General features: G+C 41.7%; 1 protein-coding gene across 9 annotated transcripts in view; it reads left to right on the plus strand.

Annotated features, from left to right (window-relative positions):
- The window catches only part of AREL1 (apoptosis resistant E3 ubiquitin protein ligase 1), a 632,176-nt gene that overhangs the window by 51,743 nt on the left and 557,725 nt on the right, over positions 1 to 22,708 (plus strand). For 3 of the 9 annotated variants that reach the window (XM_085626755.1, XM_085626757.1, XM_085626756.1), the window contains exon 4: positions 18,347 to 18,562. The exons of the other annotated variants lie outside the window; for them this stretch is intronic. The gene's annotated coding sequence lies outside the window, so the exon portion shown is untranslated. The remainder of the gene's footprint in view (positions 1 to 18,346; positions 18,563 to 22,708) is intronic. 9 annotated transcript variants of the gene reach the window in all.

The following is a 22,708-nucleotide window of genomic DNA, read 5'->3' on the forward strand; positions in this document are numbered from 1 at the left end:
AAAATTAACAAATACAATTATCAACACTTAATCCTCATAAGTGTCAGAGAATGATTTGCCTTTCTCGTCAACGGCGTTTCGACCCTATGACAGATAAAGGGTCTCGTCAGGACAATCTAATATAGGGACACCTAAGAAAAAATAATAATAAAGAAAAAATCTCATCAGGATAAAATGCTCTTTTTTTCAAAAAAAGTTATGGAGCATTAATGTTTGATCTCTCTACCTGGTCGTCAAAGATGATATCTAACCTAGATATATGCAGTGTCACCGTGCTCGATGTGAAACAAAATTACTCACAAGGGCCCAGCCGGGTACTGTTAATGTGAGGATAGAGAAACTATTAGTGCCAAAAGGTATATTATGAGGATACACGGTATTGACAGTGCTCAAACTTGTTACTTACCCCTGTGAGGAGAGACTCACGAGGAAACAATTGCCCAATCGTTGGATATCCTATATTTGTTGAATAATAGGGAGTACTTAGCGTGAAAGTCAATTTGCTGGCAGAGAAATGACGAACGGGAACCACATATGCGAACTGCTTAATAGCTGTCGCTTGTTTTCAAGGAGTTCTATAAGCTGTAACAAAATATGGAAAGGAGAAAAAGGGAGAGCACCTCATGTCAAAGGTTCACCCAGTATCTATTTAGAATCACCGATAAGGAAAAACGAAACCGTCCATACCTCTCTCGAAAGCTTCCGGGTGTATGAGTCTCCCGTATTGCGCTACAGCAGGAGAACAAAGTTCAGTCTGCTTGGTACGGTCACAGTGATTGGAGAGGGAACAGCAATATTTAAACATGATTCGATGCCGAGCAGCCAATCAGAACACCGTGTTTACAATGAAACGGCGAAAGGGAGAGTTTCGTGTTGCTAAGTAACCAATACAACTCGTTCAAATACGAGCAGATAAAAATGTCTGTGGGTCATTGTTAATAAAGTTCAGGCACCACAGTGATTGAAGGGGGAAGGACAGTATTTAAACAGGATTGAATACAGGGCAGCAGATCAAAACATCGCGTTTACAATGAAACAGCGAAAAAGAGAGTCTCGTGTTGTTCAACATAGTACGACTCATACAAATGTAAGCAAATGAAATATCTGCAAATCATTGTAAATAAAATTAAGGCAACTACATAGTTTTTCTATTCAAATGCACGTGGACACCAACATATTGTCTAAAGAGCCCATCATCAATTCTACATTGGATTGTGAGAAAAAATTACACTACTGTACACTATAAACAGTTTTCAATTGTGGTTGACACTTAGTTCATAAGTAACGTTTAGTACAAAAAGGCTTTCTTCCTGCCTACAATTAAAAGATGTATGACCAATCAACACTTGTTATCTATACAAAAAACATGTTATCTATACAAAAAACATTGTATTTCTTTATAACAATTACTCATTAATGAAAAGTCAACATATATGTCATTGATTCTACTCAAACCATGTTTCAGTTAATCTCACCTGAAAACAATCTCTACAATATTAATTCATGTGTACATGCAAATATCCCATCTTTTGTATACAACCCAAGTTCGCCCAACAATTCTTTCTCAAATATAGGGAAAACAAGATGTTATTTAAGTAAAACCCTCGAGGGCAATATTCAGGACTGTATGAAAGGATAAGAAGGACAATTTGGAAAATATATGGATTGACAGAAATTTAAGTGAGGGTAGTAATAAATCCACGCATTTCCTCAGCTGAATTCAATCCTTGTGTTATAGAGTTGGTACGTTCGATCCAGCGGCATTCTAGTCTTTGTAGTATCTGTGATAAATCTCCGCCTCTGTTAGAGGCAGCCACTTTGTCTATCACTTGCCAGCGGATGTCATTTGCTGTATGGCCCTTCTCTAAGAAGTGGTTGACTAGAGGGGCGTTAAGGACCGAATTCCTAATCCTGCTTCGATGTTGCCCTATCCGCGCTTTCACAATCTGTTGGGTTTGTCCAATGTAGGGTAACCCACAGGGACACAGTATACAGTAAACTACATTTTTGGTATTGCAGTTTGCAAAAATATTAAGTTGCTGATCGACTTTGCCATGTGCAAATTTTTTTGTATTAACCGTAAATTCGCAAGCCACACAATTGCCACATTTGTAGTGGCCTTTTAAATCTGGTAAACCCCAAGCTGATTCCAATGATCTCGTTATTTGTGATGGATTTTCCATTGATGATCTGATAAGATGGTCCTTTATATTCTTGCCTCTTTTAAAGGCAAACATCGGAGCATCAATGCTGGAATCTATACTTTTGATAATGTGCCAATTCTTTGTGATTAACTTACGAATTGGATTCATGTGTATACCGAAGGTGGTAACACAGATCAGTTTGTTTACTTTAGATTTCGCTTTTGGAATGAGTAATGTTTCCCTTGGGCAGAACCAAGCTCTTTTCAGAGAATTTTTAACTAACTTCTTTGGATAGCCCCTCAATAACAGTTTTTCTCTCAGAATATATGCCTCTTTCATATAGTCCTCTTTTTTGGTGCAGTTGCGACGTTATTATTGCACTCTTGCAGATTGCATTAACACACAATTATTTTGTGTCAGAAGGTAAATATTACCAACAGTGCTCCGGGACCAGTATGGGGGCAATTTTTGCACCAAATCTGGCGAATATCTTTATGGACAACCTAGAACATAAGTTTGTCCTGAATGACGACAATATATACCATTCCAAGATTACCTGTTGGAAAAGGTATATAGACGACATTTTTTTGATTTGGTCTGACACTATTTCTGAGTTTAATGCTTTTGTTATTTATTTAAATTCTGTCCAACCACATTTGAAGTTTACATCTACCATACATGATTCAAGTATTGCTTTCTTAGATCTAAACATATCACATGATGATGGGAAATTGTACACTTCATTACACAGAAAACCCACGGAGCGGAATACATTACTTGCCTATAACAGTCACCACTCGCGTGCACTAAGAGACGGTCTACCCCATGGACAGTTTTTGCGACCATCTTATCAGATCATCAATGGAAAATCCATCACAAATAACGAGATCATTGGAATCGGCTTGGGGTTTACCAGATTTAAAAGGCCACTACAAATGTGGCAATTGTGTGGCTTGCGAATTTACGGTTAATACAAAATAATTTGCACATGGCAAAGTCGATCAGCAACTTAATTTTTTTGCAAACTGCAATACCAAAAATGTAGTTTACTGTATACTGTGTCCCTGTGGGTTACCCTACATTGGACAAACCCAACAGATTGTGAAAGCGCGGATAGGGCAACATCGAAGCAGTATTAGGAATTCGGTCCTTAACGCCCCTCTAGTCAACCACTTCTTAGAGAAGGGCCATACAGCAAATGACATCCGCTGGCAAGTGATAGACAAAGTGGCTGCCTCTAACAGAGGCGGAGATTTATCACAGATACTACAAAGACTAGAATGCCGCTGGATCGAACGTACCAACTCTATAACACAAGGATTGAATTCAGCTGAGGAATGGCGTGGATTTATTACTACCCTCACTTAAATTTCTGTCAATCCATATATTTTCCAAATTGTCCTTCTTATCCTTTCATACAGTCCTGAATATTGCCCTCGAGGGTTTTACTTAAATAACATCTTGTTTTCCCTATATTTGAGAAATAATTGTTGGGCGAACTTGGGTTGTATACAAAAGATGGGATATTTGCATGTACACATTAATTAATATTGTAGAGATTGTTTTCAGGTGAGATTAACTGAAACATGGTTTGAGTAGAATCAATGACATATATGTTGACTTTTCATTAATGAGTGATTGTTATAAAGAAATACAATGTTTTTTGTATAGATAACATGTTTTTTGTATAGATAACAAGTGTTGATTGGTCATACATCTTTTAATTGTAGGCAGGAAGAAAGCCTTTTTGTACTAAACGTTACTTACGAACTAAGTGTCAACCACAATTGAAAACTGTTTATAGTGTACAGTAGTGTAATTTTTTCTCACAATCCAATGTAGAATTGATGATGGGCTCTTTAGACAATATGTTGGTGTCCACGTGCATTTGAATAGAAAAACTATGTAGTTGCCTTAATTTTATTTACAATGATTTGCAGATATTTCATTTGCTTACATTTGTATGAGTCGTACTATGTTTAACAACACGAGACTCTTTTTCGCTGTTTCATTGTAAACGCGATGTTTTGATCTGCTGCCCTGTATTCAATCCTGTTTAAACACTGTCCTTCCCCCTTCAATCACTGTGGTGCCTGAACTTTATTAACAATGACCCACAGACATTTTTATCTGCTCGTATTTGAACGAGTTGTATTGGTTACTTAGCAACACGAAACTCTCCCTTTCGCCGTTTCATTGTAAACGCGGTGTTCTGATTGGCTGCTCGGCATCGAATCATGTTTAAATTTTGCTGTTCCCCCTCCAATCACTGTGACCGTACCAAGCAGACTGAACTTTGTTCTCCTGCTGTAGCGCAATACGGGAGACTCATACACCCGGAAGCTTTCGAGAGAGGTATGGACGGTTTCGTTTTTCCTTATCGGTGATTCTAAATAGATACTGGGTGAACCTTTGACATGAGGTGCTCTCCCTTTTTCTCCTTTCCATATTTTGTTACAGCTTATAGAACTCCTTGAAAACAAGCGACCGCTATTAAGCAGTTCGCATATGTGGTTCCCGTTCGTCATTTCTCTGCCAGCAAATTGACTTTCACGCTAAGTACTCCCTATTATTCAACAAATATAGGATATCCAATGATTGGGCAATTGTTTCCTCGTGAGTCTCTCCTCACAGGGGTAAGTAACAAGTTTGAGCACTGTCAATACCGTGTATCCTCATAATATACCTTTTGGCACTAATAGTTTCTCTATCCTCACATTAACAGTACCCGGCTGGGCCCTTGTGAGTAATTTTGTTTCACATCGAGCACGGTGACACTGCATATATCTATGTTAGATATCATCTTTGACGACCAGGTAGAGAGATCAAACATTAATGCTCCATTACTTTTTTTGAAAAAAAGAGCATTTTATCCTGACGAGATTTTTTCTTTATTATTTTTTCTTAGGTGTCCCTATATTAGATTGTCCTGACGAGACCCTTTATCTGTCATAGGGTCGAAACGCCGTTGACGAGAAAGGCAAATCATTCTCTGACACTTATGAGGATTAAGTGTTGATAATTGTAGTTGTTAATTTTTTATGATTGCCTTTGTAATGAATAATTGAAACCTTTTTTATGTTGCACTTTATGTCACTTTCTTTTGTTTAGGTTGATATTTCATTGTTTACTGGGACACTTTTTAGAAATATGTACGAAGATTGTTATTTTGTATAATATGTAATGTGAGTCTGTGTTCACTTCTCATAAATTCCTTCATTGTGAATATAAAGAACAAAAAATATTCTACTAAAGTTCTAATGTGTATGGCCAAACTTTTCTTTCTGACGCCACATTTAACCCCCTTTTTCTTTTTGATTACTATTATGTGTTGTATATTATATTATTAAGTATTAATCCACACGAGCCACTGTTTCCTTGCAACGAATAACACCCAGGCTCCTTGTGAGTAGGGTTTCCTTGTCTCCTAATTAGATTAATACAGGGTGGGCTGGGAGAGACAGACATGCGCTTATATGCCCTGTGCGCACAAGCCCAATATTTGCACTTTTGGGTGCATCCGACACCTTTCCAGCTGCATGTGGCTGTAGAGCGGGACACTGTTGCGCCGGTCCCGCTGAGAGTGGCCATCTGTGCAAAGGCGCGCCGCCCCCGAGGAGATGTGGACACTGCGGAGCTGCTGCGCTGGGTCTGGGTGGAACTTCGGCGCAAGGCGGGAGTGCCGCTATTGTATGCCCCCTCTCTGTCCCTGAAGCGTAACCCATTATTGCCTTGTATCGGAGACGGAATTAGCCCGCCACTGCTGCGGAGGATGCACTTGCTTACCTTCGCGGATCTATTTCCGGATGATAACTTCGTGCAGCCGCCGGTGGCAGCGGAGGGGCAGGCGGTGCATTTCTCGGAATTATTTTTATACCACAAGCTGAGAGAGACCTGCCGGGCGCTATGTGCGGACTTTCCGGCGGCCCCCCCAGTGTTCCAGGCGCTGGAGGGCGTGGTGGGATCCCCGTCTCCCAGGCGATTGGTCACTAGACTTTATAAGTCAATGCAAAATGTGGCGCCGGCGGTTCGACCCCAGTCCCTTCAGCACTGGAATGAGGAGCTTGGCTCTCCCCTATCGGAGGAGCAGTGGACTTTCTGCTGTGGACAGCTAGCTGAGCTCTCCCCGAATTATAAATTGAGGCTTATACATTTTAAGTATTTGCATAGAATTTATAGAACACCGATCGCTCTACATAGAATGGGTCTGAGGGAGGATGTCGGCTGTTGGAGATGCGGAGGTGAACCTGCCTCTTTCTTACATGTAGCTTGGTCCTGCCCCAAGCTGACAGAATTTTGGTCCCAGGTGTTCACTCTGGTCAATCAGATATTGGGTCGAACAGATGGCCCGTCCCCTGAATTGGGGGTATTGGGCTATGTCAAGGACACGCCGCCTAAAGAACGTAAACTCCATGCTTTGCTCTTTCTGTTTGCCAAACGACAGGTAGCAATAAACTGGGGTCGAAGTCGGGTGCCCTCGGTGAAGGGATGTCTGGCGGACGTGACTTATGGTCATGTACAGTTGAGCGCATTTTGGGACTTGTTGCCATCGGCCTCCCGCCAACGGGACATCTGGGAACCCTTTGTGCGGTGGGCTCAGGAGAGGGGAGTGGTGGAGGAGGAGAGGGCTAAATTGGATGAGTGAGAGTGGGAGGTCGGGGGTGTGACCGCGGGAGAGGGGAGGTGGGGGGGGATTCGACTTGCCCGGGGACTGGAGTGAGAGAGTCTGGGCGGCTTCTTTGATTAGGTCGTCACCCGGGTGGAGATTGAGAGGCCCAGGCAAGCTTGTACATGTTACTGGATGGGCGCATTGGCAGATTTAGTCTGGCCCCGCACTGGGGGGGGTCCAATACGTGAGGGTCCAACATGATGACAGGAGCACCCACAGATATGGATGTATATACGCGACTGCGTTGACATGTACCACAAATGTACCGAGGATATAATATTGCTGGCTTGTTTTGTTGGTTACAGTATGTAACGTTCTGTTAATCTCAAAGCTTTTTTTTAAAAAAAAAACAAGGCCATTAATCATGTGCAGCAGTTAACTACGGAACAATATCTCAGCAGGATATATTGTAATTACTTAAACTTGTATGTACAAGACATTACAGTCGACGAACAAAAGAGAGGAGGCTTCAAATAATTCAATCCATGCGCCCATAGGCGTCATATATTATAAGAAGATCAGTAAATATACAAAACAGTTGTTAAAGCACTGTAGGGTATAAATACCCAGGCAACCCTAGTGGAATGTGTACAAAGTGCTCGTGACAGTGAAGTAACGGCGCAAGTAACAACGTGAAAAACACCACAGCATACGGCGCAGAAGAGTTTACAATATATACAGATTAAAAGGTTCAAACATCAACTAGTTCAATTATACAATTAGTTATTTCCGTTATGTTAATGAACCAAGGGTCAAAGTGCACCTAAGACGTTCGAGCTGGTGGGGAATGGTCGACGGCGTTTCGATCCTCTTAGATTAGGATCATCTTCAGGACCTGGGTCGCCTATTCGTGGAGTGCTCTGTGGATAAAAATAGGTATCAGAGCGGCTGAAGGGGGCGTTTTGGGAAAGGGGGGGAGCAGAATAGGCAAGAAGGAGGATTCTCACAAGCCTACCTGAAGCGCATTGAATCGAGTGCTGGCGTGGGGGAAGAAGCGACGACGATGTTGAGGCTGGCACTGAGGTGGAGTGCAATAAATGGATGGAAACCACCGCAAATTCTATGGGAAGCAAGAATAGGAGTGTGACCGTGGGGAAGGCTGAGCGCACTGGGCGGAAGGCTGGGTTCTATGGGAAGCAAGAGTGTGACCGTGGGGAAGGCTGAGCGCACTGGGCGGAAGGCTGGGAGTGCACTGGGAAAGGAGTCGACGGCGGGATAGACAAAAAACTCACCGCTATTAGAATTGAATCGGGGTGATTGCAGGGGCGTGCACCTTGTTCGTGAGTCGAGGTTGCAGGACATGGCCTAATGGAAAGGGTGAATGAACGGGGAGAGAGGTTAAAAAACAATACTAATATGTGGCGGAAAGTCAACGGGAAAGGGCGTAAGCTTGATCCGAGACTTACCCAATAGAAGAGTCAAAGGGATCGAAATGAATCAGGAGACAGGAATCAATCCACGATATCAGGGGGACGGAGATGCCACGGTCGTGTGCTATCCGTGGTCAATGACTGTAGTCAAAGACGCGTAGCCTTCTATAAGAAGGAAACGCTAGCGTTACGGGAAAAGCGTTCATTGGTCCTCAGAGAGGGGGGCGGTACTGTTGCTGGGGACGCTATGGGTAGGTCCGTGGAGACGGCACGGAAAGGGAAGAGTTACAAGGAACGTGGAGCGCTGGTTGGGCAGGGGGTGTGGTGTAACCAGGGACGCCTGAAGTCAGAAACTCGGAAAAGCAGGGGAAAGGAGCATAATTTTGTGCCACGCATTGGGCGCATTGGGCGCGCAGACGCAACGACGATAAGGCGCTAGAAGCGGCAGCTGCATGGGAGGCGTTAGTACAGGCACTACGAGATTATGAACCGTATGCTGATGGCGGAGACCGAGTCGGGGATGAGGGGATAGCCCCGGAACAAGCTGGGTACATCATATAACTCAACACTTAGATATTCCTCGGAATGTAGGATACCAGAGGACAGAGGCGGCCACCTGAGTTGTTGGTGAGGACTGAGGGAGGGGGAGGGAATTTATTATTTTCATAGTGTTTAGGGGTAGGGTATTTGGTATGGAGGATTTTTTTTTGTTTGTTTGACGCATAAGCTCTGGAGAGATTTACATGGCATTGTATTATGCACCGTATGACTGCCGGGGGTTTGTGATTACTCCTCGGGGAGCATGTGGAAAACAAGGCAAAAACTGTTTGTATGGATCTATATGTGGTTGTACAAAAAACCAATAAACTATGTTTAAAAAAAAAAATGGTGTGGCACGCATGGCTGGAGACATTCAAGGTTTTACCAGTATAAACCCTGCAAACGAAGGGGAAGAGTTTGCACGGAACTATGAAGCGCTGATTGGGCAGGGGGTGTGGTGTTGCCAGGGACGCCTGGATTCAGTCGCTCGGAAATGCAGGGGGAAGAAATAAGGGAAACCGTGATTGACAATTCAGAAAGGGGGGCGGGGTTGTGGGGTGGTGGTACTTTCCATAATTGTCTAATACGCAAGGTCGGAGATATTCAAGGTTATAAAAGTATTAGAACATGCACACAAAACAAACAACATGGTCCCATACCAAAGTATAAATGACATACATGAGACACTCGGGAAGGGTAGTAAGGGAATATTTAGCTAAGGATAGTTCTAGTCTGCACGTATATCACAATTGTCAGGGGACTGACAAGGGGCAGAGGTGAAAATACATCATAGAAGGGCACAAGAACATGTGGGCTGTGTAACTAGAACCTCAGGTAGAGAAATGGATAGTGCTGTTCCACTCATCGATGGTGTTCAGGCCCTGATTCACAGAGTTACAGCGTGTTATCCATTTGCATTCACTTTTGTTAAGGAGAGCTTGAAGATTACCGCCTCTGGGGGGAAGGCGAGGTTGATCAATTATCTGCCACTTTATGTCAAGTGCATCATGATTCTTTTCCAAGTAGTGCGTCACCAGAGGGGCTGTGGTGATCTTGCAGTTTATTCTGCTTTTATGCTGGATGATTCTTTGCTTTACCATCTGTGTCGTCTGTCCGATATAGATGAGATGGCATGGACATTCAATGGCATAGATAACATTCTGTGAGCGACAATTGGTGAACGTATTCAGAATGTGTGATTGGTTGTTGAATCTGAATTCCTTGGTGTTAACTGTAAGTTCACAGACGCTACATGATTGGCATTTGTAATGGCCCAGTACAGGTGGCAAACCCCAAGTGGAGATGATGGTATTTGGTGTGGCCAATTTGCTGGGCCAAGTGATAGCATGAACCAAGTGATTGGATAGATTATTGCCGCCTTTGAATGAGAAAAGAGGCGGCTCCTGAAATGATTTATTGGTTCGCAGGAGTGTCCAATTTCGTGAAATGATTTTCTTTACTCGATTGCTGCTTGGACTGAACTGGGATACAAATGGAATGCGAGAATTGTTTTTTTTAGGTTGGGGTGTAAGTAAAAGATCACGGTGGCAATACCAAGCCCTTTTACGAGCTCGTGAAGCCAATCTGCGTTGGTAACCTCTGTCGGTGAGTTTTTTGCACAGGACCTCGGATTCACTGAAATAATCCTTGCGCCATTTACAATTCCTCCGAATGCGAAGGAATTGACCATAAGGTAGCCCATCTTTGAGTCCACGGGGGTGGTAACTCGAGTAATGTAACGGAGTATTTCTTTCCGTGGGTTTTCGGTACAGTGATGTTCCAATCATACCTTCTTCCGCATGTATGTTCAGGTCTAATAATGGCAGGTCATTGGTTTTATGTTCACACGTAAATTTCAAATGAGTTTGAGAGTTGTTCAACCACTCGACAAAGGATGTTAACGTCACGGCGCTCCCCTTCCAGAGTAAGAGGACATCGTCAATGTATCTTCGCCACAGGGAAATCTGATGTCTAAATGGGTTGATGGGTGAAAGTATAAGACATGTTTCAAGTTTGTGGACAAAGAGAATGGCAAAATTTGGGGCAAAGCAAGCGCCCATAGAAACACCTTTGATTTGTAAATAAAAATCATCCTTGTACAGGAAATAATTGTTTTCTAAGGCAATATGCAACAGATCCATGATAAATTCTGTGGGAATGCGGGTGGGTCTTGGTCTGCTTTCAAGTAATTCGGAGATGGCTAGGAGACCTTCGTCATGTGGGATGTTCGTATATAGGGATTCTATATCCAAACCAGCCATTAATTCGGTCTCAGTGTCATAAGGTCTGTCTTCAATGGTCTCGATCAAGTCCATACTGTCTCGTATGAAAATGTCAGTGAGGGGGACAAATTCTTTAATCACTGCATCTATGTATTTGCCCAAAGGCTCCAGAACAGAACCACAGCCGGAAACGATGGGTCTACCCGGGGATTCTGGAGGTCCTTGTGGATCTTGGGCAAGACATAGATCACAGGCGTTCGTGGGTGAGCATTATTGAGAAAGGAGAATTCTTTAGGAGAGATGATATTTCTTGTTTGTGCTTGTTTGGTAATGTGTTGTATTTTATTCCTTAGGTCCGGGAGTGGATCATGGGTGAGCTTACGGTAATGGGCCACATTAGCCAGTTGTCTTCTGATTTCCAAATTGCATTTATCATTATCCATGACGACAATTCCACCCCCTTTGTCTGCCGGTTTGATAGTTAAATTGGATCTTTTCTTGAGTTAAGTAGAGCCTGTTTTTCAACAAGTGAGAGATTGTAAGGAACATATTCAAAACCCTTCTGTACGTCTGCAATCTCATGGAGCACTATACGCTCGAAGGAAAGTATTTCTGGAGGCATAGTGTGTGAGGGTGGATTGAAAGTAGAGGGGGGATGGAAATGAAGAACGTTGGCTTGAAAAGGATCTGGTCTATCCGCAAAGAATTGCCGCAGTCTAATTCGTCTGAAGAACTGTAGCAGATGTGCATGAAGATCAAAAACGTTACTACGTTCAGTGGGTACGAAGCTTAAACCTCTACTGAGTAGTTTAAATTCATCTTCAGAGAGATTATGTTTAGAGAGATTGAATATGGGAATCAACTCCGAATTGGTATTAGATCCAGGGACGTCTGGTTCCACATCAGTGGTGGGGTTGTTCAAAGTATCCATGGAGGTAATCATTGTTGAGGGCCCCAACGATAGAATTTGTTTCTTGTTTGTCTCTCTCCAGAGTATTGATTTTGGTAATTGTTGCGTGTGCGTGGACGGTTCTGGCCGCGTCCGCGGCCTTGTTCTAAAAAACCAGGTGGTAACAGGGATGGAAGTCTGTTGGTGTTCCTAGAAGTGCTGGGCTCTTCGTTTGAATCCGACTCTTCAATTGAGGTATTTGAGGAGTCCGAAAAGGTAATGTGTTGATTGTTCCTAAATCTACCCCAATTGCGTGTCCTAGGTGGATTGTAGGGAGTGTTGTAAAATTCGTCCTTGAGGTAAGGATAGGTTTTCTCTATGTTATAGTATTTTATGTCCCTTTGTATTTTGGTGATTTTTTTGTTGAGTTCAAAGGTATTGAAAGTGGCTATGGTGGAATTGATTTTGTCCAGTAAGTTTTTGGCTTCAGGAATAGAATTATCTTCGAAGATGAGTTTCTCAATTTCGGCAATCTCTTCTAGTTCATTTTGACTGTGTTCTATGGCTGTGTCAATTCCCAAAACCATCCAATGACTGGAACAAGTAGTGGCCAGATGACTAAAGCCAGTGCGAAATTTGGGATCTTGGGTGAAGATTGCTGGGACGTTGCATATTTGCAGGCCCAATGGAATAATTCCTGATTTGAGATATTCCGTGAGCATACGGGCATGAAGGGTTGTGCGAATCTGTTTTTTCTTGAGTTTCTCAAGTTTCTCAAGCAAAATCTTAGAGGAACTGGTGGTCGGTGTGGTAGTGGGGAGGGAGGGAGCAGAATTGGAAAGGAGGGAAGGGCTGCTCAAGATACGCTGGATATTATCTTCTGTATAGTTGGGAGCCTCTCTAGACATTTTCAATCAGGAAAGAAATACTGATAGAAACAACTAAAAATACAATGCAACAATATCTCAGCAGGATATATTGTAATTACATTACAGTCGGCGAACAAAAGAGAGGAGGCTTCAAATAATTCAATCCATGCGCCCATAGGCGTCGTATATTATAAGATCAGTAAATGTACAAAACAGTTGTTAAAGCACTGTAGGGTATACATACCCAGGCAACCCTAGTGGAATGTGTACAAAGTGATCTTCTTATAATATATTACGCCTATGGGCGCATGGATTGAATTATTTGAAGCTTCCTCTCTTTTGTTCGCCGACTGTAATGTCTTGTACATACAAGTTTAAATAATTACAATATATCCTGCTGAGATATTGTTGCATTTATACTGTACCTACCCAGATCTCAGTTGGGTTTATGGGTTAAACTCCTGTGGTTTTTCTATACTGTGAGCAGCTGCACAGCTGCGAGAGTAGGCCTTTTGGCCCCTTATCCCCAACTATTTTTAGTTGTTTCTATCAGTATTTCTTTCCTGATTGAAAATGTCTAGAGAGGCTCCCAACTATACAGAAGATTATATCCAGCGTATCTTGAGCGGCCCTTCCCCCCTTTCCAATTCTGCTCCCTCCCTCCCCACTACTACACCGACCACCAGTTCCTCTAAGATTTTGCTTGATAAACTTGAGAAACTCAAGAAAAAACAGATTCGCACAACTTCATGCCCGTATGTTCACGAATATATCTCAAATCAGGAATTATTCCATTGGGCCTGCAAATACGCAACGTCCCAGCAATCTTCACCAAAGATCCCAAATTTCGCACTGGCTTTAGTCATCTGGCCACTACTTGTTCCCGTCATTGGATGGTTTTGGGAATTGACACAGCCATAGAACACAGTCAAAAAGAACTAGAAGAGATTGCCGAAATTGAGAAACTCATCTTAGAAGATAACTCTATTCCTGAAGCCAAAAACTTACTGGACAAAATCAATTCCACCATAGCCACTTTCAATACCTTTGAACTCAACAAAAAAATCACCAAAATACAAAGGGACATAAAATACTATAGCATAGAGAAAACCTATCCTTACCTCAAGGACGAATTTTACAACACTCCCTACAATCCACCTAGGACACGCAATTGGGATAGATTTAGGAACAATCAACACATTACCTTTTCGGACTCCTCAAATACCTCAATTGAAGAGTCGGATTCAAACGAAGAGCCCAGCACTTCCAGGAACACCAACAGACTTCCATCCCTGTTACCACCTGGTTTTTTAGAACAAGGCCGCGGACGCGGCCAGAACCGTCCACGCACACGCAACAATTACCAAAATCAATACTCCGGAGAGAGACAAACAAGAAACAAATTCTATCGTTGGGGCCCTCAACAATGATTACCTCCATGGATACTTTGAACAACCCCACCATTGATGTGGAACCAGACGTCCCTGGATCTAATACCAATTCGGAGTTGATTCCCATATTCAATCTCTCTAAACATAATCTCTCTGAAGATGAAATTAAACTACTCAGTAGAGGTTTAAGCTTCGTACCCACTGAACGTAGTAATTTTTTTGATCTTCATGCACATCTGCTACAGTTCTTCAGACTAATTAGACTGCGGCAATTCTTTGCGGATAGACCAGATCCTTTTCAAGCCAACGTTCTTCATTTCCATCCCCCCTCTACTTTCAATCCACCCTCACACACTATGCCTCCAGAAATACTTTCCTTCGAGCGTATAGTGCTCCATGCGATTGCAGACGTACAGAAGGGTTTTGAATATGTTCCTTACAATCTCTCACTTGTTGAAAAACAGGCTCTACTTAACATCAAGAAAAGATCCGATTTAACTATCAAACCGGCAGACAAAGGGGGTGGAATTGTCGTCATGGATAATGATAAATACGATTTGGAAATCAGAAGACAACTGGCTAATGTGGCCCATTACCGTAAGCTCACCCATGATCCACTCCCGGACCTAAGGAATAAAATACAACACATTACCAAACAAGCACAAACCAGAAATATCATCTCTCCTAAAGAATTCTCCTTTCTCAATAATGCTCACCCACGAACGCCTGTGATCTATGTCTTGCCCAAGATCCACAAGGACCTCCAGAATCCCCCGGGTAGACCCATCGTTTCCGGCTGTGGTTCTGTTCTGGAGCCTTTGGGCAAATACATAGATGCAGTGATTAAAGAATTTGTCCCCCTCACTGACACTTTCATACGAGACAGTATGGACTTGATCAAGACCATTGAAGACAGACCTTATGACACGGAGACCGAATTGATGGCTGGTTTGGATATAGAATCCCTATATACGAACATCCCACATGACGAAGGTCTCCTAGCCATCTCCGAATTACTTGAAAGCAGACCAAGACCCACCCGCATTCCCACAGAATTTATCATGGATCTGTTGCATATTGCCTTAGAAAACAATTACTTCCTGTACAAGGATGATTTTTATTTACAAATCAAAGGTGTTTCTATGGGCGCTTGCTTTGCCCCAAATTTTGCCATTCTCTTTGTCCACAAACTTGAAACATGTCTTATACTTTCACCCATCAACCAATTTAGACATCAGATTTCCCTGTGGCGAAGATACATTGACGATGTCCTCTTACTCTGGAAGGGGAGCGCCGTGACGTTAACATCCTTTGTCGAGTGGTTGAACAACTCTCAAACTCATTTGAAATTTACGTGTGAACATAAAACCAATGACCTGCCATTCTTAGACCTGAACATACATGCGGAAGAAGGTATGATTGGAACATCACTGTACCGAAAACCCACGGAAAGAAATACTCCGTTACATTACTCGAGTTACCACCCCCGTGGACTCAAAGATGGGCTACCTTATAGTCAATGCCTTCGCATTCGGAGGAATTGTAAATGGCGCAAGGACTATTTCAGGGAATCCGAGGTCCTGTGCAAAAAACTCACCGACAGAGGTTACCAACGCAGATTGGCTTCACGAGCTCGTAAAAGGGCTTGGTATTGCCACCATGATCTTTTACTTACACCCCAACCTAAAAAAACCAATTCTCGTATTCCATTTGTATCCCAGTTCAGTCCAAGCAGCAATCGAGTAAAGAAAATTATTTCACGAAATTGGACACTCCTGTGAACCAATAAATCATTTCAGGAGCCGCCTCTTTTCTCCTTCAAACGCGGCAATAATCTATCCAATCACTTGGTTCATGCTATCAGTTGGCCCAGCAAATTGGCCACACCAAATACCATCACCTCCACTTGGGGTTTGCCACCTGTACTGGGCCATTACAAATGCCAATCATGTAGTGTCTGTGAACTTACAGTTAACACCAAGGAATTCAGATTCAACATCCAATCACACATTCTGAATACGTTCACCAATTGTCGCTCACAGAATGTTATCTATGCCATTGAATGTCCATGCCATCTCATCTATATCGGACAGACGACACAGATGGTAAAGCAAAGAATCATCCAACATAAAAGCAGAATAAACTGCAAGATCACCACAGCCCCTCTGGTGACGCACTACTTGGAAAAGAATCATGATGCACTTGACATAAAGTGGCAGATAATTGATCAACCTCGCCTTCCACCCAGAGGCGGTAATCTTCAAGCTCTCCTTAACAAAAGTGAATGCAAATGGATAACACCCTGTAACTCTGTGAATCAGGGCCTGAACACCATCGATGAGTGGAACAGCACTATCCATTTCTCTACCTGAGGTTCTAGTTACACAGCCCACATGTTCTTGTGCCCCTCCATGATGTATTTTCACCTCTGCCCCTTGTCAGTCCCCTGACAATTGTGATATACGTGCAGACTAGAACCATCCTTTGCTAAATATTCCCTTACTACCCTTCCAGAGTGTCTCATGTATGTCATTTATACTTTGGTATGGGACCATGTTGTTTTGTGTGCATGTTCTAATACTTTTATAACCTTGAATATCTCCGACCTTGCGTGTTAGACAATTATGGAAAGTACCACCACCCCACAACCCCCCCCCTTTCTGAATTGTCAATCACGGTTTCCCTTATTTCTTCCCCCTGCATTTCCGAGCGACTGAATCCAGGCGTCCCTGGCAACACCACACCCCCTGCCCAATCAGCGCTTCATAGTTCCGTGCAAAATCTTCCCCTTCGTTTGCAGGGTTTATACTGTTAAAACCTTGAATATCTCCAGCCATGCGTGGCACACCATTATGGAAGGTACCCCCTTTCCCCAGCTCCTTTCCCCTGCTTTTCCGAGTTTCTGACTCCAGGCGTCTCTGGTTACACCACACCCCCTGCCCAACCAGCGCTCCAAGTTCCTTGTAACTCTTCCCTTTCCGTGCCGTCTCCACGGACCTACCCATAGCGTCCCCAGCAACAGTACCGCCCCCCTCTCTGAGGACCAATGAACGCTTTTCCCGTAACGCTAGCGTTTCCTTCTTATAGAAGGCTACGCGTCTTTGACTACAGTCATTGACCGAGGATAGCACACGACCGTGGCATCTCCGTCTCCCTGATATCGTGGATTGATTCCTGTCTCCTGATTCATTTCGATCCCTTTGACTCTTCTATTGGGTAAGTCTCGGATCAAGCTTACGCCCTTTCCTGTTGACTTTCCGCCACATATTAGTATTGTTTTTAACCTCCCTCCCCGTTCATTCACCCTTTCCATTAGGCCGTGTCCTGCAACCTCGACTCACGAACAAGGTGCACGCCCCTGCAATCACCCCGATTCAATTCTAATAGCGGTGAGTTTTTTTGTCTATCCCGCCGTCGACTCCTTTCCCAGTGCACTCCCAGCCTTCCGCCCAGTGCGCTCAGCCTTCCCCATGGTCACACTCCTATTCTTGCTTCCCATAGAATTTGCGGTGGATTCCATCCATTTATTGCACTCCACCTCAGTGCCAGCCTCAACATCGTCGTCGCTTCTTCCCCCACGCCAGCGCTTGATTCAATGCGCTTCAGGTAGGCTTGTGAGAATCCTCCTTCTTGCCTATTCTGCTCCCCCCCCCCCCCTTTCCCAAAACCCCCCCTTCAGCCGCTCTGATACATATTTTTATCCACAGAGCACTCCACGAATAGGCGACCCAGGTGCTGAAGATGATCCTAATCTAAGAGGATCGAAACGCCGTCGACCATTCCCCACCAGCTCGAACGCCTTAGGCCCACTTTCACCCTTGGTTCATTAACATAACGGAAATTACTAATTGTGTAATTGAACTAGTTGATGTTTGAACCTTTTAATCTGTATATATTGTAAACTCTTCTGCGCCGTATGCTGTGGTGTTTTTCACGTTGTCACTTGCGCCGTTACTTCACTGTCATGAGCACTTTGTACACATTCCACTAGGGTTGCCTGGGTATTTATACCCTACAGTGCTTTAACAACTGTTTTGTACATTTACTGATCTTCTTATAATATATGACGCCTATGGGCGCATGGATTGAATTATTTGAAGCCTCCTCTCTTTTGTTCGCCGACTGTAATGTCTTGTACATACAAGTTTAAGTAATTACAATATATCCTGCTGAGATATTGTTGCATTTATACTGTACCTACCCAGATCTCAGTTGGGTTTATGGGTTAAACTCCTGTGGTTTTTCTATGCAGTTAACTACGGAAGCACAAAGTCTGATGCACCTCAACTGAAGGACCTCTGAAAATTCACCTGCACGTTATATTGGACATCGTCCACTGTGGGATCAAGACACCGTTTCACTGTTGGGATCTAGAGTTGGTTGCACCTGGTCAAAAAAAGTACCTTCATCTCCACTCTCAGATGCAGTTCTAACATCATCCATCGTGGGATCAAGACACCGTTCCACGGTTGGTACCTAGAGTTTGATGCACCTCATCAGAGGGAGTACACAGAAATCATCACAAACTTTAACTTCTGACATCCTCAGTCATAGAATCAAGACCCCGTTTCACTGTTCGGACCTGCTGTACCGCATTGCAATTTCAACTTCATGCATAGCAATGGCTGCTTCATTTTCCAGTATTGCTCGTCTAAGAAGATAGTGAAACTAGTGGTCCATGTAGTCACGATCTTGAGAACTTTCATTACTAATTTCAGCTGTAATAGACTTTTTTTGTTCAACTTCATCATTCAACATTTTTACATGTATTACAAGAATCTTCGTAACAGTCAAAGTCTCCAAATAATTCACTTTCACTACACCATTGCTTAAACAGTTGCAGAAGTGCTAAATAGTAAAATTCTCCCTTATCTAAACTTTCACATTCTGTTTAACATTTCAAGCTGTAACGTTGAAGTACTTCATACAGACATAGCTGTTCCAGATGTTGACTCTTTTTCGGTTAGTACGTGTCCAACATATTAGTTTTAAGATTGTCTGTACTGTCTGCTTCATTTACTGCTAATTCTTAAATCTCTTCAAATCATTTCAAGACTCCATTTCGTTTGCAGGCAAGACCTAAACTTACCCAAATGATTCCTCGTGATTTTGAATTTAAACTTGAATAGCACAATCAGTCTGAACATCCATACAATCCAATTTCTCGGTGGGAAAGCATTTTCAAAGTAAAGCTGTACAATTCTTTACTAAGGCTTTTCTCTTGTGTAATTTATTCCCACATCTCTATTTTTCTGATTTTGTTATGTACGATGTAACGTAACATGCAACAGCAATTGAGTTATCTGCAACATACTGAATGTCCATGTTCGCATTCCACATTTTTAAAATGATTGGATTGTAATCATTGATCTACTTTTACACTTCTCTTCTTTTTAACTTGTAGTTATTCTTTTGAGATTTCAGAGTTATTGTGTGCCTTACAGAAGAAAAACAATAATTTACTCTTCCTTTACAAATGACTGGACAGGAGAAACCAAACCGACATCTGGTGTAAAATTTTCCTTTAAAGTTGTAGTTTCTTCTGCAATACTTTCAACAACTGTGACTCTGGGAACGTAAAACTCGGTATCTCAAGCCTCTACCTCCTTCTTCTCTTGGTATCTCACATGTCACATACTATTCAATAAAAGACAATACTGTTTCATCAGAATCATTTCCAAATTTAGGTTCATCCTTGATCCATAGTAACATATGTATATGAGGTGCACCTCTTGCTTGATACTCCTTTCTCCAAAAGAAATCGGTAACCTCTCCAAGAGCTGTTTTCTTTTTATTGCAGATAAGACATTATAGGATGATACCTATCATTACAATATCTGCACACATATACAGGATCCAATGAACACAGTTCACCACAAGTCTTTATTTCAACATTTTTTATATTGGAATTCGCTTCTCTTAGAAAGTCAAGCAAATCTTCCCATTCATACTCTGCACAGCTAAGTGAGACAAACCATGTTCTTGTACCTACGTTCTGTAACATACACTTGAGTTCTTCATGACGACAATATCAATACTCATTTGTTCCACGTTGACATGCCATCAAATTGATTGTGTCCTTCTAAATTTTCATCTTTCTTGAAGTTTCTCCACAAATTCTTTCGCAGAAAGAACTTATTGATGAACTTTAATTTTAAGTATGTGGTTCACTGCATACGACAAGCAAAAAGGTGAAATATGTAGAAAATGCGCTGTCGAAATCTAGCATCTTCAGAATATAATCTGAAATTTCAAGTGGTCAAATAGAGAAAATGGACAAGTCAAGGACTGAAGATATTTATGAACATTACACAATATGTCCTCTGCATTCAAAAGAAGTAATAGGAAAAAGCATTTAGTTATTTGAAATGAAAAAAGCACAGGGAACTCCAATAAGTGTATGTGAGAACCTTGGAAGGTCATTATTTTCCACAGCGGTTTCCTACAGGAGAAGGTGGACGGTATAATGATCCACCTGCACCGATTGCAGCTTCAGAATATCGATCAACAAGATTCATCTTCTAAACTTATTACCTGTTCACCCACATTTACAGTTTTGTAATAAATATTGTTCTCTATAAGATATAAGGTAGCCTTTTCAACTTTATTAACACCCACAAAATAGTTCCATATTTTCCGACTTTTTGTTACTACAACATTTACTAGAATGACTACTGCCTAATTTTCCTCTTTCACTCCAGCAATAGTTTCAATATTTTTCTTAAAATCCAAAAGTAAGTACACCACTCTTCCTTCAAACCTCTTGGCAAGTCAGTTGGTGACAGTTTACATGTTTTATGCTCCATCCGAATTGTAGTTTGAAAAGAATTAACACATTGAATTAGAACAGACTCGTATGTATTCAATTCTGCCAGTTCCTCCGGAATAGCTACTAATTCGAAGTTATTGTGTACTGCTCTAAAAGGCATTTTGGTTCTCTTCTAATTTGTTATAACAATATTTACATATACGTTGATCACTACCTAACTCAAATTGACCTTCCACCAACAAGTAAATTGTAAATTCTACCCACTTACCATTGTTCTCCTTTTCACTTTTCAAATACAAATCAACATTCCTACTTTGACTTTTATAATCAGTCCGTTGACAACAGTCTCGTATTTCACACCACACTACATTAAACTTTCCAATTTCTTCTTCAAACTGATCAGTGCTAATCACTTTCCCATCTCCGCCAACATCTGTAATTGTCAAACTTTGAACTGCTCCTCTGAACCAAAATATCGCATTTCAATATCATCACACTTTTTTTGAACAACTAATAAAGAAGCATATAAAAGACGTGTACTCAGTTCACTTAAAAATAATGCAGAAATTTTTACATAGTACACTTTTTTCACAAACTTCTGCATTTCTGAATAACATACTGCTCACATCCTCAACTGATAAACACTTTTACAAACTTTTCTTCAAAGACAAGCCAGAGAATGCCCATACTTCTCAGTATATTTTCTTATGTGACATAGATCTAGTCCTTGTAACAACTTAACGTTCTGTTTAATACTTTCTCTTCAAAATCACAATGAATAACTTCTGTTTTAAATTGAAAGCACTATCCACTATACTTTCAATACGCTGTTTCTCTTTCAATTCAAAAACATTCCTTTTATATTTGAAGCTTTCTTTCATTGAATTCTGAATCACTCTAGATCGAAAAAGTCTGACGATTTTCATGAAACTCCTTTTGTTTCCGAGTAACAGATACTATTTCTTTATCATCTTTCTTTTTCCTGGTATTTGAAATTGAACTCTGCTTCACCTTACTTGAACAATTCCTATTTTTCCTCTTGTGTGATCCTTTTTTCATCTTGTTCTTATATTAGAACAAGTTTTTTCTGTACTACCATTTTTTCCAAATACAAACTTTTGCCTTTTGCACAAATCTATTTTTCTTCTCTTCTTTTTTTTTTGTACTCTCTCTTGGCATTTCCAAATTTTAATCCAAACAAAATAGTTTTCAGAAAAAAAAAATAGATTCAAATATTTTTCACATTTGTTCACTATGTTAAAATTATAACCTACAATTACAAAACTTCCACTAACGACTTCCACACCCAATGCTGCAATGTGATTGAACACGACCGAGCAGCACTAACATGACAAGTAGTGCCATAGAACATACAGCAAGTATTTATTTAATTATTTACAAACACCTTTACAATTTATATAACTGCACTACCTCATACTTTTCACCTCTCCGCCGCACCCCACCACCCCACACCACTCCATCTGCAACCCACCACAGACAACTTTATAGATAGTATTTTTAAAAAAATGTAATGTATGTATTTAAGATGATATTATCAACCAAAAATCACACACAAAAATAACCATTATTAGCCTACAATTTTATTTACAACTTTCCAAACATAACACTGCCCCCCTGGTTTTAAGTGCTGGGGGGGGGGGGGGGTGTCTGTGGGTGTCTGAGCAACAGCACTTTTTTTTTAGGTGGCCTCGAAACAGGTCTTTATGGGGGTCTACTTTCGGGCCTCGCAAACCTCATCCCTTTTTTTTTTCTTTATTGCACTGCAGTGAGACTGTGAGAGCATGCACATTACTCACTACTTAGAAGTGCAGAAATCCTGCCAGG

The sequence above is a fragment of the Triturus cristatus genome, chromosome 9, assembly GCF_964204655.1.
Source record: "Triturus cristatus chromosome 9, aTriCri1.1, whole genome shotgun sequence".
Lineage (NCBI taxonomy): Eukaryota > Metazoa > Chordata > Amphibia > Caudata > Salamandridae > Triturus > Triturus cristatus.